Below are 13,443 nucleotides of genomic sequence, written 5' to 3' on the forward strand. Positions count from 1 at the left end.
ACATTTACTACTCTGTTTATTTTGTTAATGATGTGCGTATAGCTATAATTCTATTTATTCCGACGATTTAGACACCTGTCTACATGTTTTGCTTTGTTGTCTGTCTCCTCCTTCAAGACTGTGAGCCCGCTGTTGGGTAGGGACCATCTCTATATGTTGCCGACTTGTACTTCCCAAGTGCTTAATACAGTGCTCTGCACACAGTAAGAGCTCAATAAATACGATTGGATGAATGAAATTAATTGATTGATAAACACTCTAGGGTCAAGGTTGGGAAGTCATCACGTCAGGATGCAGGTGTAAATCAAAACTCATTCCCCATCCAGCGCTTAGAACAGTGTAAGTGTAAGCACATAGTAAGCGCTTAATAAATGCCATCATTATTATTATTAGTGAATTAGTGGCCAGTGAGACGCAGTGTGGCCAGTGGAAAGAACAAGGCCATGGAGCCAGAGGACCTGACTTTTAATCTTGGCTCAGCCACCTGCCTGCTGCCTGCAGTGTGACCTCAGGCAAGTCACTTATCTTCTCTCTGCCTCAGTTTCTTCATTTGTAAAATGAGGATTATATTCTGGTTCTCCCTCTGGTTTACACTGTGAGCCCTGTGTGGGACAGGGACTGTGTCTGCCTAGATTATTTTGTATCTACTCCGGCATTTAGAACAGTGCTTGACACATAGTAAGTGCTTAACAAATATTAATATTATTAATTTTATCATTTATCAGGAGAGAAGGAGCCCAGTCACGAGTTCCAGTGCCCGCTGAAGGGTCTCTAGGAGGAAGGCAATGTTCTTTGACATCTCTTCTCCTAGGCACCCTAGGAAGCAGGAGCTTTTCAAGGTGGCCTTGGCGATCCTGCCTGCATCCCAGCCCCCTGACGATAACCTCGTCTGGAACCGGGCCAGCAGAGCCCCGGGACTCAGCCAGGCACTAAGTCAGACTCGATGATTAGTCAAATAAAATTTCCATCTGCTGAGGAATTTATGAGAGTTATTATGGGCAATAAAGCAGATTGGAGGAGAAGGATGGATCTGAGGGGGTAAATGCCTCCAATTTCTAGCAAAAATGACTTTTAAGTAAGGTTGTATCTGTCCTGACTAGCCCTGCCTTAGCCCTCTCTTCCTCTTTCTGCCAGTCTGGTGCCTGGTTCTGGGAAGCGCTGGCCAGAAAGAGAAAGTTGGGTTGGTTCCACTTGGGATCTGAAGGAATAGGGAAGTTCCCCTGAGATTCCTGCAAGGGAAGGAGTGAGGGGGCTGGGCAGGGTCAAGAGAGGGACACTGGGAAAGACAATGGACTGAAGACCAAGGGACTCATCTAATAATAATAATAATAATGGCATTTATTAAGCACTTACTATGTGCAAAGCACTGTTCTAAATGCTGGGGAGGTTACAAGGTGATCAGGTTGTCCCATGGTGGGCTCACAGTCTTAATCCCCATTTTACAGATGAGGCAACTGAAGCACCGAGAAGTTAAGTGACTTGCCCAAAGTCACACAGCTGACAATTGGCAGAGTAGGGATTTGAACCCATGACCTCTGACTCCAAAGCCCGTGCTCTTTCCACTGAGCCATGCTGCTTCTGTAATAAAAACCATCGTGTTTGTTAAGCATTTACTATGTAATAAGCACTATACTAAGTGCTGGAGTAGATACAAGTTCAGCAGGTTGGACACAGTCCCTGCCCCACAAGGGCTCACAGTCTAAATAGGAGGGAGGACAGGTATTTAATGTCTGTTCAACAGATGAGGAAACTGAAACACAGAGAAGAGAAGTGGCTTGTCCAAGATCACACAGGAGACAAGTGGTGGAGCAGAGATTAGATTAGAGAATAGAGAAGCAACGTGGCTCAGTGGAAAGAGCACGGGCTTTGGAGTAAAAGGTCATGGGTTCAAATCCCAGTTCTGCCAGTTGTCAGCTGTGTGACTTTGGGCAAGTCACTTAACTTCTCTGTGCCTCAGTTTCCTCATCTGTAAAATGGGGATGAAGACTGTGAGCCCCCCGTGGGACAACCCAATCACCTTGTAACCTCCCCAGCGCTTAGAACAGTGCTTTGCACATAGTAAGCACTTAATAAATGCCATAATAATCATTATCATCATCATTAGAACACATGTCCTCCGTCTCCCAGACCCATGTTCTTTCCACTGGATAACAACTGCTTCCCAAGTACTCACTCTACCACTGCTGTGCTGTGTGACCTAAGGTAAGTCACTTGACCTTGCTGGGCCTTTTTCCCACCAAGGGAGGAAATGCTACAAAAATCTTCCTAGAGATGCTGCCAGGATGCAAAAGAGATCTGCAATTTTATTTATTTATTTTGATGTCTGTTTATTTGTACTGATGTCTGTCTCCCCACCTCTAGACTGTGAGCTCACTATGGCCAGGGATTGTCATTCTTTATTGCTCTATTGTACTTTCCCAAGTGCTTAGTACTGTGCTCTGCACACAGTAAGTGCTTAAGAAATATGTTTGAACGAATCTTCAATGAACATTCACCACTTGGAGCAAGCAGTGTGGCCTAGTGGAAAGAGCCCAGTCCTGGGAGCCAGAGGACACTTGTTCTAATCCCAGCTCTGCCAGTTACCTGCTGTGTGACATGGGGAAAGTCCCTTAACTTCTTTAGGCTTCAGTTTCCTCAACTGTAAAATGGTAATTCAGTACCTGTGTTTCCTCCTACTGAGACTGTAATCATTCATTCATTCAGTTGCATTTATTGAATGCTTACTGTGTGCAGAGCACTGTAGTAAGCATTTGGAAAGTACAAATCAGCAACATATAGAGACGGTCCCTACCCAACAACGAGCTCACAGTCGAGAAGTGGGAGACGGACAACAAAACAAAACAAGTAGACAGGCGCCGATACCATCAGAATGAATAGAATTATGGTTATATACACATCATAAATAAAACAGAGTAATAAATATGTACAAAAAATAGAGTAATAAATATGTACAAATAAATACAAGTGCTGTGGGGAAGGGGAAGGGGGTAAGGCAGAGAGAGGGAGGGGGTAGATGGGGAGGGGAGGAGGAGGGAGGAGAGGAAAAAGGGGGGGCTCAGTCTGGGAAGGCCTCCTGGAGGAGGTAAGCTCTCAGTAGGGCTTTGAAGGGAAGAAGAAAGGTAGCTATAATAGTAATAATAATAATAATTATGCTATTTGTTAAATGTTTACCTTGTGCCAAGCACTGCACTAAGTACTGGGGTAGATATAAGATCATCAGGTCTGACACAGTTCTGGTCCCACATGAGGCAACTCTGCACCCACTGACCACCACTGTCCACTCTCTGGCCACAACATTCACAGCATTTCCCCATGTGAAGTGTCCTTCCCATCTTGCTTCCTCCTGAATCATGTTCTGTCCCTCCTGCAAGATTCAAGCAAAACCACCTCCTCCATGCAGACTCCTCTGACTATCCTCCTGCTGCTCTGATCACATTTTCAGCCAGAACCTTTTAGCTTTAATTCTATTTGTTCTGACAACTTGACACCTGTCCACATGTTTTGTTTTGTTGTCTGTCTCCCCCTTATAGACTGTGAGCCCATTGTTGGGTAGGGATCATCTCTATATGTTGCCGACTTGTACTTCCCACTGGCTTAGTACAGTGCTCTGCACACAGTAAGTGCTCAATAAATACGATTGAATGAATGAATGAATGGCATTCACATTTGACAGACAGTAAGCTCCAGAGGGCAGAGACCTTATTTAAGGTTTACCCTCACCACTTTTCATGGTTTAGTTCAACAAAATAGGAACATGGCAAATATTGTATCACTGTCTTGTGGGCCAGTCGGAATTTCTCTCATCTGGCTTTTTGCTTTCAGGCAGGATTTGAATTCAGGCAGGCATCTCCACAACCCTGGACACAGGTTTGAACAGAAAGGCAGATGTTGAGAGCCCTTTCCCCAATCAATCAATCAATTGTATTTAGTGAGCATTTGGGAGTGTGCAAACAAGTTGATAAACATGATTCCTGACCTCGAGAAGCTTAAACTCTAGCCAGGGACACCGACATTAAAATGAATTCCAAGAAGGGTCAGCAATGGAGTATAAAGATGATGATAATAATAATAGTGGTATTTGTTAAGCACTTCCTATGTGCCAAGCACTGTTCTAAGCGCTGGAGTAGATACAAGGTAATCAGGTTGTCTCACGTGGGGCTCACAGTCTTAATCCCCATTTTACAGATGAAGAAACTGAGGCACAGAGAAGTTAAGTGACTTCCCCAAGGTCACACAGCAGGCAAATGGCAAATCTGGGATTAGAACCCATCTCCTCTGATTCCCAAGCCAGTGCTCTTGTCACTAGGCCATGCTGCTTCTATATGTACATTAAGTGTTTTGGTGCTGGGTTGGGTATCAAAGTCCTTAGTGGGTACACAGTCAAGTGCACAGTTAACATAGTAGGGAGGGAAAACAGAGTGGGAAGATGAAAGGTTAGTGAGGGAAGACTTCCTGGAGGAGATGGGTTTTTTTTTAAGTAGAGTTTTGGAGATGGGGAGTGTGTTGGTCTGCTAATTCTGTTGTATTGTGCTCTTCCAAGTGCTTAACAAAGTGCTCTGCCATAGTGATAATAATACAAATTTTGGTATTTGTTAAGCACTTACTATGTGCCAAGCACTGTTCTGAGAGCCGGGGGAGATACAAGGTAATCAGTTTGTCCCACATGGGGCTCACAGTCCTCATCCCCATTTTCAAGGTGAGGTAACTGAGGCACAGAGAAATTAAGTGACTTGGCCAAAGTCACACAGCTGATTAAGTGGCAGAGCAGGGATTATAACCCATTATCTCTGACTCCCAAGTCCGTGTTCTTTCCACACTAAGCCACTCTGCTTCTCTGTAGTAAGTGCTCAATAAATATGAGTGATTGATTGGCCTGTCAGATACAAAGAGGGAGGGGATGCCAGCCAGAAAAGAGAAGTGAGCAAGGATGGAGGGGAGAGAGACCGAGAACAAGACAGCTGTCTCCAGTTCTAGCAGCCCCAATCAACAGTATTTAGTGAGTGTCGGGCGTGTGCAGAGCATTCATTCATTCAATCATATTTATTGAGTGCTTACTGTGTGCAGAGCACTGTACTAAGTGCTTGGGAAGTACAAGTCAGCAACATATAGAGATGGTCCCTACTCAACAATGGGCTCTCAGTCTAGAATCACTGTACAAAGCACTCAGGAGAGTTCAATAGAAGAGGCAGATAGGAGCCCTGCCCAGATCTTGCATCCACCTTCAGTGAAGTCACGTTACCTGTCGTAAGGTTGAGGGTGGGTATCTGAGGTCCCCCCTCAAACAATTTCTTTGCTTCCCCCCTTCCCATGGGACCCTTTAAGACAGACCCCTCCCTCAAAACCCGGTGCCGCTCAAAAGCGAACACCTGGGCAGTGTCGCTTGTGGGCTTCGAGTCCGGCCTGAGCTTTGCAGCAGGTAAGAAGCTTTGCGCGGGCCTGTTGCCTTTCTTCACTCGAAAGAGGTTGTGCAGGTCACGGAGAAGCTGCCGTTTAAGAGGAGCAGTCCTCAAATGTTATCCATATGCTGCGTTGTGGAAGTGGTGGAGTTGCACTTGATTGATGTCCGCAACTGTGCCAGGATGAGTTTTCCCTTTAAATGAGCCCAGCAGGTGGGAGTCAGGCTGCCTAGTTGCAAGGAGCTCGTTGGGATCCTCTTTCTTACTCTCCTTTGTCGGGGAAAATTTAATTAAGGCTCCCTGGGGCTACCCCGGAGGGGAAATTAAACGCCTTCTGCACGGTGGTATGGCCACCTGGCAGAAGAAGTAGAGTCCTCCTGCTTTTCCATCCCCTAGGGTGCTCTTCCCCTGTTGTTTTCAAGCCTGCCTTTTCCTTAGGTGGAAATACTGCTTTTTCCCTCCAAGGGTGTCAGATCCTTCCTGAGTTGGGGAGTGGCAGAAGTGGGGATAGCTTCCACGGGGGGTAGCCGGCTACAGAAGGAACTGATCCAAATTTGGTTTCTGATGGATTCAAGAACCCCTTGCCCTTCACCTGATCCGATTGCTTGTGCTAGTTGATGGTGCTTCTGGGGGGAGGGCATCCAGACTGAGTTGGGAAGTGAAGGGGAAAGGAAAGTGGGTCCCCTCTCTTCTACCACAGGGCCTGGGCTGGGAGATTGGGGTGGAGAGCTCTATGGCAGGTTTAGGGACAGGCTGGAATGAGGGACTCTTTGATAAGCTGATCTGTGTCTTCAGGCTTTGGAAGCTCCTAATGATAACATTAATAGTACCTGTGGTATTTCAGTGTTTACTATATGCCAAACACTGTAATGAGTGTTGAAATACATACAAAGCTTAAAAATTCTCTACCACCTTGCCCCCTCCTACCTCACCTGCCTTCTCTCCTTCTACAGCCTAGCCCACACACTCCACTCCTCTGCCACTAACCTTCTCACTGTGCCTCACTTTCTCCTGTTCTAGCATCAACCCCTGGCCCATGCCCTCCCCCGGCCTGGAATGCCCTCCCTCCACACATCTGTTAAACTAGCTCTCTTCCTCCCTTCAAAGCCATACTGAGAGTTCACCTCCTCCAGGAGGCCTTCCCAGACTGAGCCCCCCTCCTTTTCCTCTGCAATACCCCCTTCCCCTCCCCACAGCATTTGTGTATTTGCACATATTTATTACTCTATTAATGATGTGTATGTAGCTATAATTCTATTTATCCTGATGACACTGACACCTACTTGTTTTGTTGTCTGTCTCCCCCTTCTAGGTTGTGAGCCCATTTGGTAGGGATCGTCTCTATATGTTGCTAATTTGTATTTTCCAAGTGCTTAGTACAGTGCTCTGCACAAAGTAGGTGCTCAAATATGATTGAATGAAATGAATGAGTACAAGATAATCACAACTTACATGATAAGTGCTCAGTAAACTTGAATGAATTCCTCCCTCATATCTGACAATAACTCTCCTCCTTACAAAGCCTTATTAAAGACACATCTCCAAGAGATCTTCCCTAAGCCCTCTTTTCCTCTTCTCCCACTCACTTCTGTGTCACCCCGACCTGCTCCCTTTATTCATCCGCACCCCCACACCTCAACCCCACAGCACTTATATACTTGTCTGTAATGTATTTTTCTTTTCCTCTAGACTGTAAGCTCCTTGTGGACAGAAAATGTCTGTTATGGTATTGTACTCTCCCAAGTACTTAGTACAGTGCTCTGCACACAGTAAGTGCCCAATAAATACGATTGACTGACATGGGACTCGCAGTCTAGGAGGATCAGATATTGAATCCCCATTTTGTAGGTGAGGAAACTGAGACAGAGAATTTAATTGATTTGCCCAAGGTGACACAGCAGATACATGGCAGAGTTGTGATTAAAACTCGGGTCCCCTGTTGCCTATGCTTTCTCCACTAGCTCCCCTGCACCTCTACCCACATTGTTCCCCAGGTTGTACGTTAACACTGTTCTGTGACTGACTTTTACTGAGCATCCACAATGTGGTCCTCCATTCTCCTTTGAGGAGTTAGGAACACCCTCTTCATTCCTGACTTTACCCCTGCTAACCAGATTTGGCAAGATCTCGATTTGGGCTGCCCTAAGGGTGGAATGAGCTCAGTGTCATTAAGAAGTAGCACTGCAGATAATAATAACAATAATAATTATGGCATTAAAGTCCTTTATATGTGTTGAGCACTGTTCTAAGCATGGGGTAGAGACAAGTTAATCAGATTGGACACAGTCCATGTCCACATAGGGCTCACAAACTAGGATGGAGAACAGATATTGAATCCCCATTTTACAGATCAGAAAACTGAGGCACAGAAGAAATGAAGTGATTTGCTCAAGATCACACAGCAGGCCCATGTGGGAGCTGGGATTGGAACCCAGGTCCTTTGTCTCCCAAGTCAGTGCTCTTTCCGCTAGGCTATACCGCTTCCATAGAGATAAGCAAATGGCAACCGGCATTGGGAAGTAATTGAATTCGGCCATTACTACGGAGATTTGGCGCCACATGTGCTAATATTATATCTTCCACACTGGCTCCCTGCCTGAAATTAATTCAGCAGAAGAGAATTTTCAATTTGCATTGGATACAGAGTAGAAGCCTGACTCGGAGATAACTGCCGTGTTGGGGAGATGGAGTCTGGCCTCAGACAATTGCCCACGTGTTCTGGAAATGTCAACACTTAACGATTTTTTTTTTTTGTGTGTGGAGATATTCTAAATGGAATTAGACTAATTCTTAACACTGCACTCACCCCATAGTCTCCTTCCCCCGCCACATGAAATGGTACTGAAGCAAATCAAAATATGGCGAGGATTCTCTTTCCTGGTTCCTTATTGAAGGAAGAAAGACACACTGGTTTTATTACTGGGTACTTTGGTTTCCAGAGGTTTTATGAATTGAGCTCCCTCAAAATCAGTTTGGGGTGGTGGGGGAAGGGGTCAGATTGAGAGTTTTGTTGGGTTTTTGTTTTTTTTTTTCCACACTGAGGCCTACCCTCCCAACCCTCTGACCCACTCACACTCTCTTCTTTCTTCTCTGCAGGGACTGAGTCTATTATGTTGTTATATTATATTCTCCCAAGTGCTTAGTTCAGTGCTCTGCACACAATAAGCATGCAAATAACTGACTGACTCTCTGGTCCCCCTCATTCTCCACTTAGAAAACAACCGATGGCATGTACTGAGCACTTATCGTGTGCAGAGCACTGTTCTAAGTGCTTGGGTGAGTAGCACAAGAGAATGGGTAGATTTATTTCTCTGCCATTGAGAAGCAGGAAGGCATTCCCAGGGAGAGTAATAATGATGGCATTTAAGCATTTAACTGTGTGATGTTGGGCAAGTCACTTAACTTCTCTATGCCTCAGTTACCTCATCTGTAAAATGGGGATTAAGACTGTGAGCCCTCCGTGGGACAAACTCATCACCTTGTATCCCCTCCACAATGGTTAGAACAGTGCTTTACACATAGTAAGTGCTTAACAAATACCATTATTATTATTATTATTAATAAACGCTACTCATTCAATCAATCATATTTATTGAGCACTTACTGTGTGCAGAGCACTGTACTAAGTGACTAGCATTGTACTAAGTGCTTATCCCACCTATGTCCAACAAGATTATCTGGTAGCTAGCTCTCTTCCTCCCTTCAAAGCCCTACTGAGAGCTCACCGCCCCCAGGAGGCCTTCCCACACTGAGCCCCCTCCTTCCTTTCCCCTTCCTCCCCCTCTCCACCTTACGTCCTTCCCCTCCCCACAGCACCTGTATATATGTTTGTACGTATTTATTACTCTATTTTATTTGTACATATTTATTCTATTTTATTTTGTTAATATGTTTTGTTTTGTTGTCTGTCTCCCCCTATTAGACTGTGAGCCCACTGTTGGGTAGGGACTGTCTCTATATGTTGCGAACTTGTACTTCCCAAACGCTTAGTACAGTGCTCTGCACACAGTAAGCGCTCAATAAATATGATTGAATGAATCATCATCAGTCATCATCAATAACCCATTATCTCTGACTCCCAAGTCCTTGTTCTTTCCACACTAAGCCACTCTGCTTCTCTGTAGTAAGTGCTCAATAAATATGATTGATTGGTCTGTCAGATACAAAGAGGGAGGGGATGCCAGCCAGAAAAGAGAATTGAGCAAGGATGGAGGGGAGACAGACTGAGAGCAAGACACAGCTGTCTCCAGTTCTAGCAGCCCCAATCAACAGTATTTAGTGAGTGTTGGGCGTGTGCAGAGCATTCATTCATTTATTCAATTGTATTGAGCGCTTACTCTTGCAGAGCACTGTACTAAGCGCTTGGGAAGTACAAGTTGGCAACATATAGAGACAGTCCCTACCCAACAGTGGGCTCACAGTCTAAAAGGGAATACAGAGAAAGAGTGATATTCAACTTATTCAATTGCATTTTATTGAGGGCTTACTGTCTGCAAAGCACTGTTCTAAGCATTTGGGAGAGTACAATATAACAGTAAACAAACACATTCCCTGCCCACAATGATACAAAGGCTGGAGTGTCCTTATTCTTTAGAGAGAAATTGCCCTCCTCCCTCTACCCCCCCTAAGATGTTCCTACCCCATTATCAATAGGACAGTTAGCTTGGGCCCCAAATCTTTGATAATCTCTCGGGCTGCCTGGTGAGCAAGACTCCCTGGACCTACCACCACAGGACTCCTTGAGTGTTAACCTTCTCCTTGTATCTTGATGTCATCTATCTCGCTGCTGGCCTCTCGCCCACATTCTGCCTCTGGCCTGGAATGTCTTCCCTCCTGGAATGCCCTCTTTCCCCCTACAAAGCCATATTGAAGGCACATCACCTCCTAGAGGCCTTCCCTGACTAAGCCCTCTTTTCCTTTTCTTCTGCTCCCTTTATTCATCCACCGCCCCGGCTCCTGGCCCCACAGCACTTATGTACATATCCTTAATTTATTTACTTATATTAATGTCTCACCCTCTAGACTGTAAGGTTGCTTAGAGAAGCAGAGTGGCTCAATGGAAAGAGCACGGACTTTGGAGTCAAAAGTCATGGGTTCAAATCCCGGCTCCACCAATTGTCAGCTGTGTGACTTTGGGCAAGTCACTTCACTTCTCTGTGCCTCAGTTACCTCATCTGTAAAATGGGGACCCCCCCCGTGAGACAATCTGATCACCTTGTAACCTCCCCAGCGCTTAGAACAGTGCTTTGCACATAGTAAGCGCTTAATAAATGCCATCAGTTTTTTTTTTTCTTTTGTGTGCAGGGAATATCTGTTATGTGGCTTTACTCTCCCAGGCACTTAACACAGTGTTCTGCACACAGTAAGTGCTCAATAAATATGATTTACTCGTGGCTCAGTGGAAAAAGCCCGGGCTTTGGAGTCAGAGGTCATGGGTTCAAATCCTGGCTCCGCCAATTGTCCGCTGTGTGACTTTGGGCAAGTTACTTAACTTCTCTGTGCCTCAGTTCTCTCATCTGTAAAGTGAGTATGAAAACTGTAACCCCTCTCCCACCCCGGTGGGACAACCTGATCACCTTGTAACCTCCCCAGTGCTTAGAACAGTGCTTTGCAAATAGTAAGTGCTTAATAAATGCCATCATTATTATTATTAACTGACTTGCTTCTCCTGGTGCCCTGCAAGCCAGCTTTCTAGCATCCAGTTTTCTCAAGGCACCCCAAGAAGCAGGATGGATCAAGCAGAAGTGAGGTTGGCAAGGCGGGGCTCTGGATCCTACTCTGCAGCTGTGATCCTGGCAAAGGTGGAGTCTGTGCCAGCTGGTACCAGTCTCCAGCGCTATTGATGAGCCCAGTGCCCAGCTGTTTGGAACACACTGTTGGCCCTTTCTTATCTCCGAAAAACGTGCCAGGGTGGACCCGTCTGACAATGAAAAGCGGCTTCTGGGGCTCCTTCCCTGGGAGAATAGCATCCTAATTGCAGAGAGCCCCTTTTTCTGCCATTGGCACCAGAGAATCCACTGTGATTTCTCTTCCGTAGGGACGGCTCTGAGGTCGCTCACAAATCATTCTGCTTGTTAAAGAAGTTTTCGTAATTAGGCTGATTACATTTTTCTAATTCATTAGTGGGAGTTTTCATTCTTGAGCGGTCTCCTGGGCAGCCCCAATCCTGAAGTAGGTGGTGCAGAGATGGGCAAACTGGGGTGGGGAAATGACTCGGGCCAGTAAGCTTTTGTGCATTTCCCTCAGGAAATGAGTCCAGACACCTATATTTGGGGGAGATAGTGAGTGTTCGAGATTCACGTCAGGACTCTTCTAGTTTGTGCACTGACAAGCTGCCTTATCTCACTGCTGTTGAAGTAAATCCACGAGCTCTATTTCCTTGCCATTTCTCTCTTCCTGACCCCTACTCATCCTTCTATCACCTGTCTCCTTCCTCCCATGAGCTCTCTCCTGATCTGTCTCTGCTAAAGCAGAGAAACAGCATGGCCTAGTTAGTAGAGCACAGGCCTTCAGAGGCTTAGGAGTCAGAAGGACTTGGGTTCTAATCCCGGCTCCCCCACTTATCTGCTGTGTGACTTTGGATAAGTCATTTCTCTGTGACTCAGTAACCTCTTCTGTAAAATGGGGATTAAGACTGTGAGCCCCATGTGGGACGGGGACTATGTCCAACCCAATCACCTTGATCTACTCCAGTGCTTAGTACGGTGCCTGGCACATAGTAAGCACTAAATAAATACAATTATTGTTATTAAAGCCTTCTCTCTGCCCTCCGAATTCTGGCTCAGGTGGTCATGTCCTGGCTCGTCCACCCCAAACCTTCCAGGAACCCTACTGCCCTACTTCCCATGCCCATCGTAACCCCGTCAATCTCTGTTTACGTTGGTAGTTTTAGGGAGTGACAGAAATCTGTCATATAACCTCTCCATCACCAGCACCCTCTTGAACTAAGCTCCCTTCTGACCAATCACTGTAATTCAGACTTAAGTGATTTGGTCCTGGGTCTTAAAAGCAGTGATTTTTTTTTTTTCCCTATCAGTATTTGACTGAGTGATTGTCGAAGCCCCTCTCAGGGTCGCACCTCGAGAGTTCCCAGTACTCTACCGGTCTTGACTATGGGAGGGAGAGTCAAGAAGAGGCATATCCTCTAGCTTGGGCAGTGGCTAGTGAGTGGAAGGCAATCAACTACAAGTCAAAACTCACCTCTGCTGGGCAGTAGTGACATGGGAGAGAGTCGAGGGAGGAGTTTCATGGTTACTGTGTGGAAGGAGGCAATGGTAAACCACGTCCACATTTTTACCAAGAAAACTCTGTCTACACTACCAGAATGACTGCAGATGGAGGTGGGCATTCTGGGAGACATGTGTCCAGGGCAACCTTATGGGTTGGAGATGACCCTGCAGCATAAAACAAGACAAAATTGTGGAGGACCATGATAGTTTCTCAGTGCTTAGCATTTTCCTCAGTTGCCCCCTTGTTTCTAGCTAAATAGCAGCTTGAGGAGAGCCTGGGATTGGGAGTTGAGTACTTTAGTTCTAGTCCTGGCTCTGCCACTTGTCTTCTACGTAACCCTGGGCAAGTCACTTAACTTCTCTGAACCTCATCTGTGAAATGGGGATTAGTGCAGTGCTATGCGTGCAGTAAGTGCTCAATAAATACAATTGAATGAATGATTAAGACTGTGGGGATTAAGACTGTGAGCCCATTTGGGATATGGACTGTGTCTACTCTTAGTACAGTGCCTGGCATATAGTAGGCATTTAAACACCATTTAAAAAAAAGTGTGGGGGGAAGAGGGGGTGGCTAATCTTGAAAGAAGTAGCAGCATCTAGCAGTGGAGTGAAATGGTCAAGATCCAATCATACCTGTGTCCAACTGGACTCTTCTGCTCATTTTCGATTAGGGACACAGGATGTGCTGAAATCCAGGTCTAAGTTTTTGTTCTATCCTTCTCCCCTCCCCCATTGCAGCGGTGCATTGCAATGCACTTTGGCTGCTGGACTTTGTTCTGCATTGCATTCAAATGAGCATTTACAAAAATGAGTGACAG

At 45.7% G+C, this 13,443-nt stretch overlaps 1 protein-coding gene across 1 annotated transcript in view; it reads left to right on the top strand.

Annotated features, from left to right (window-relative positions):
- Positions 1-5,404: 5,404 nt before the first annotated feature.
- Positions 5,405-13,443, top strand: part of ACTL8 (actin like 8) — a 67,123-nt gene continuing 59,084 nt past the window's right edge. Inside the window, exon 1 of the mRNA XM_038747396.1 lies at positions 5,405-5,416. The gene's annotated coding sequence lies outside the window, so the exon portion shown is untranslated. The remainder of the gene's footprint in view (positions 5,417-13,443) is intronic.

The sequence above is a fragment of the Tachyglossus aculeatus genome, chromosome 5, assembly GCF_015852505.1.
Source record: "Tachyglossus aculeatus isolate mTacAcu1 chromosome 5, mTacAcu1.pri, whole genome shotgun sequence".
In the NCBI taxonomy this organism is placed as follows: domain Eukaryota; kingdom Metazoa; phylum Chordata; class Mammalia; order Monotremata; family Tachyglossidae; genus Tachyglossus; species Tachyglossus aculeatus.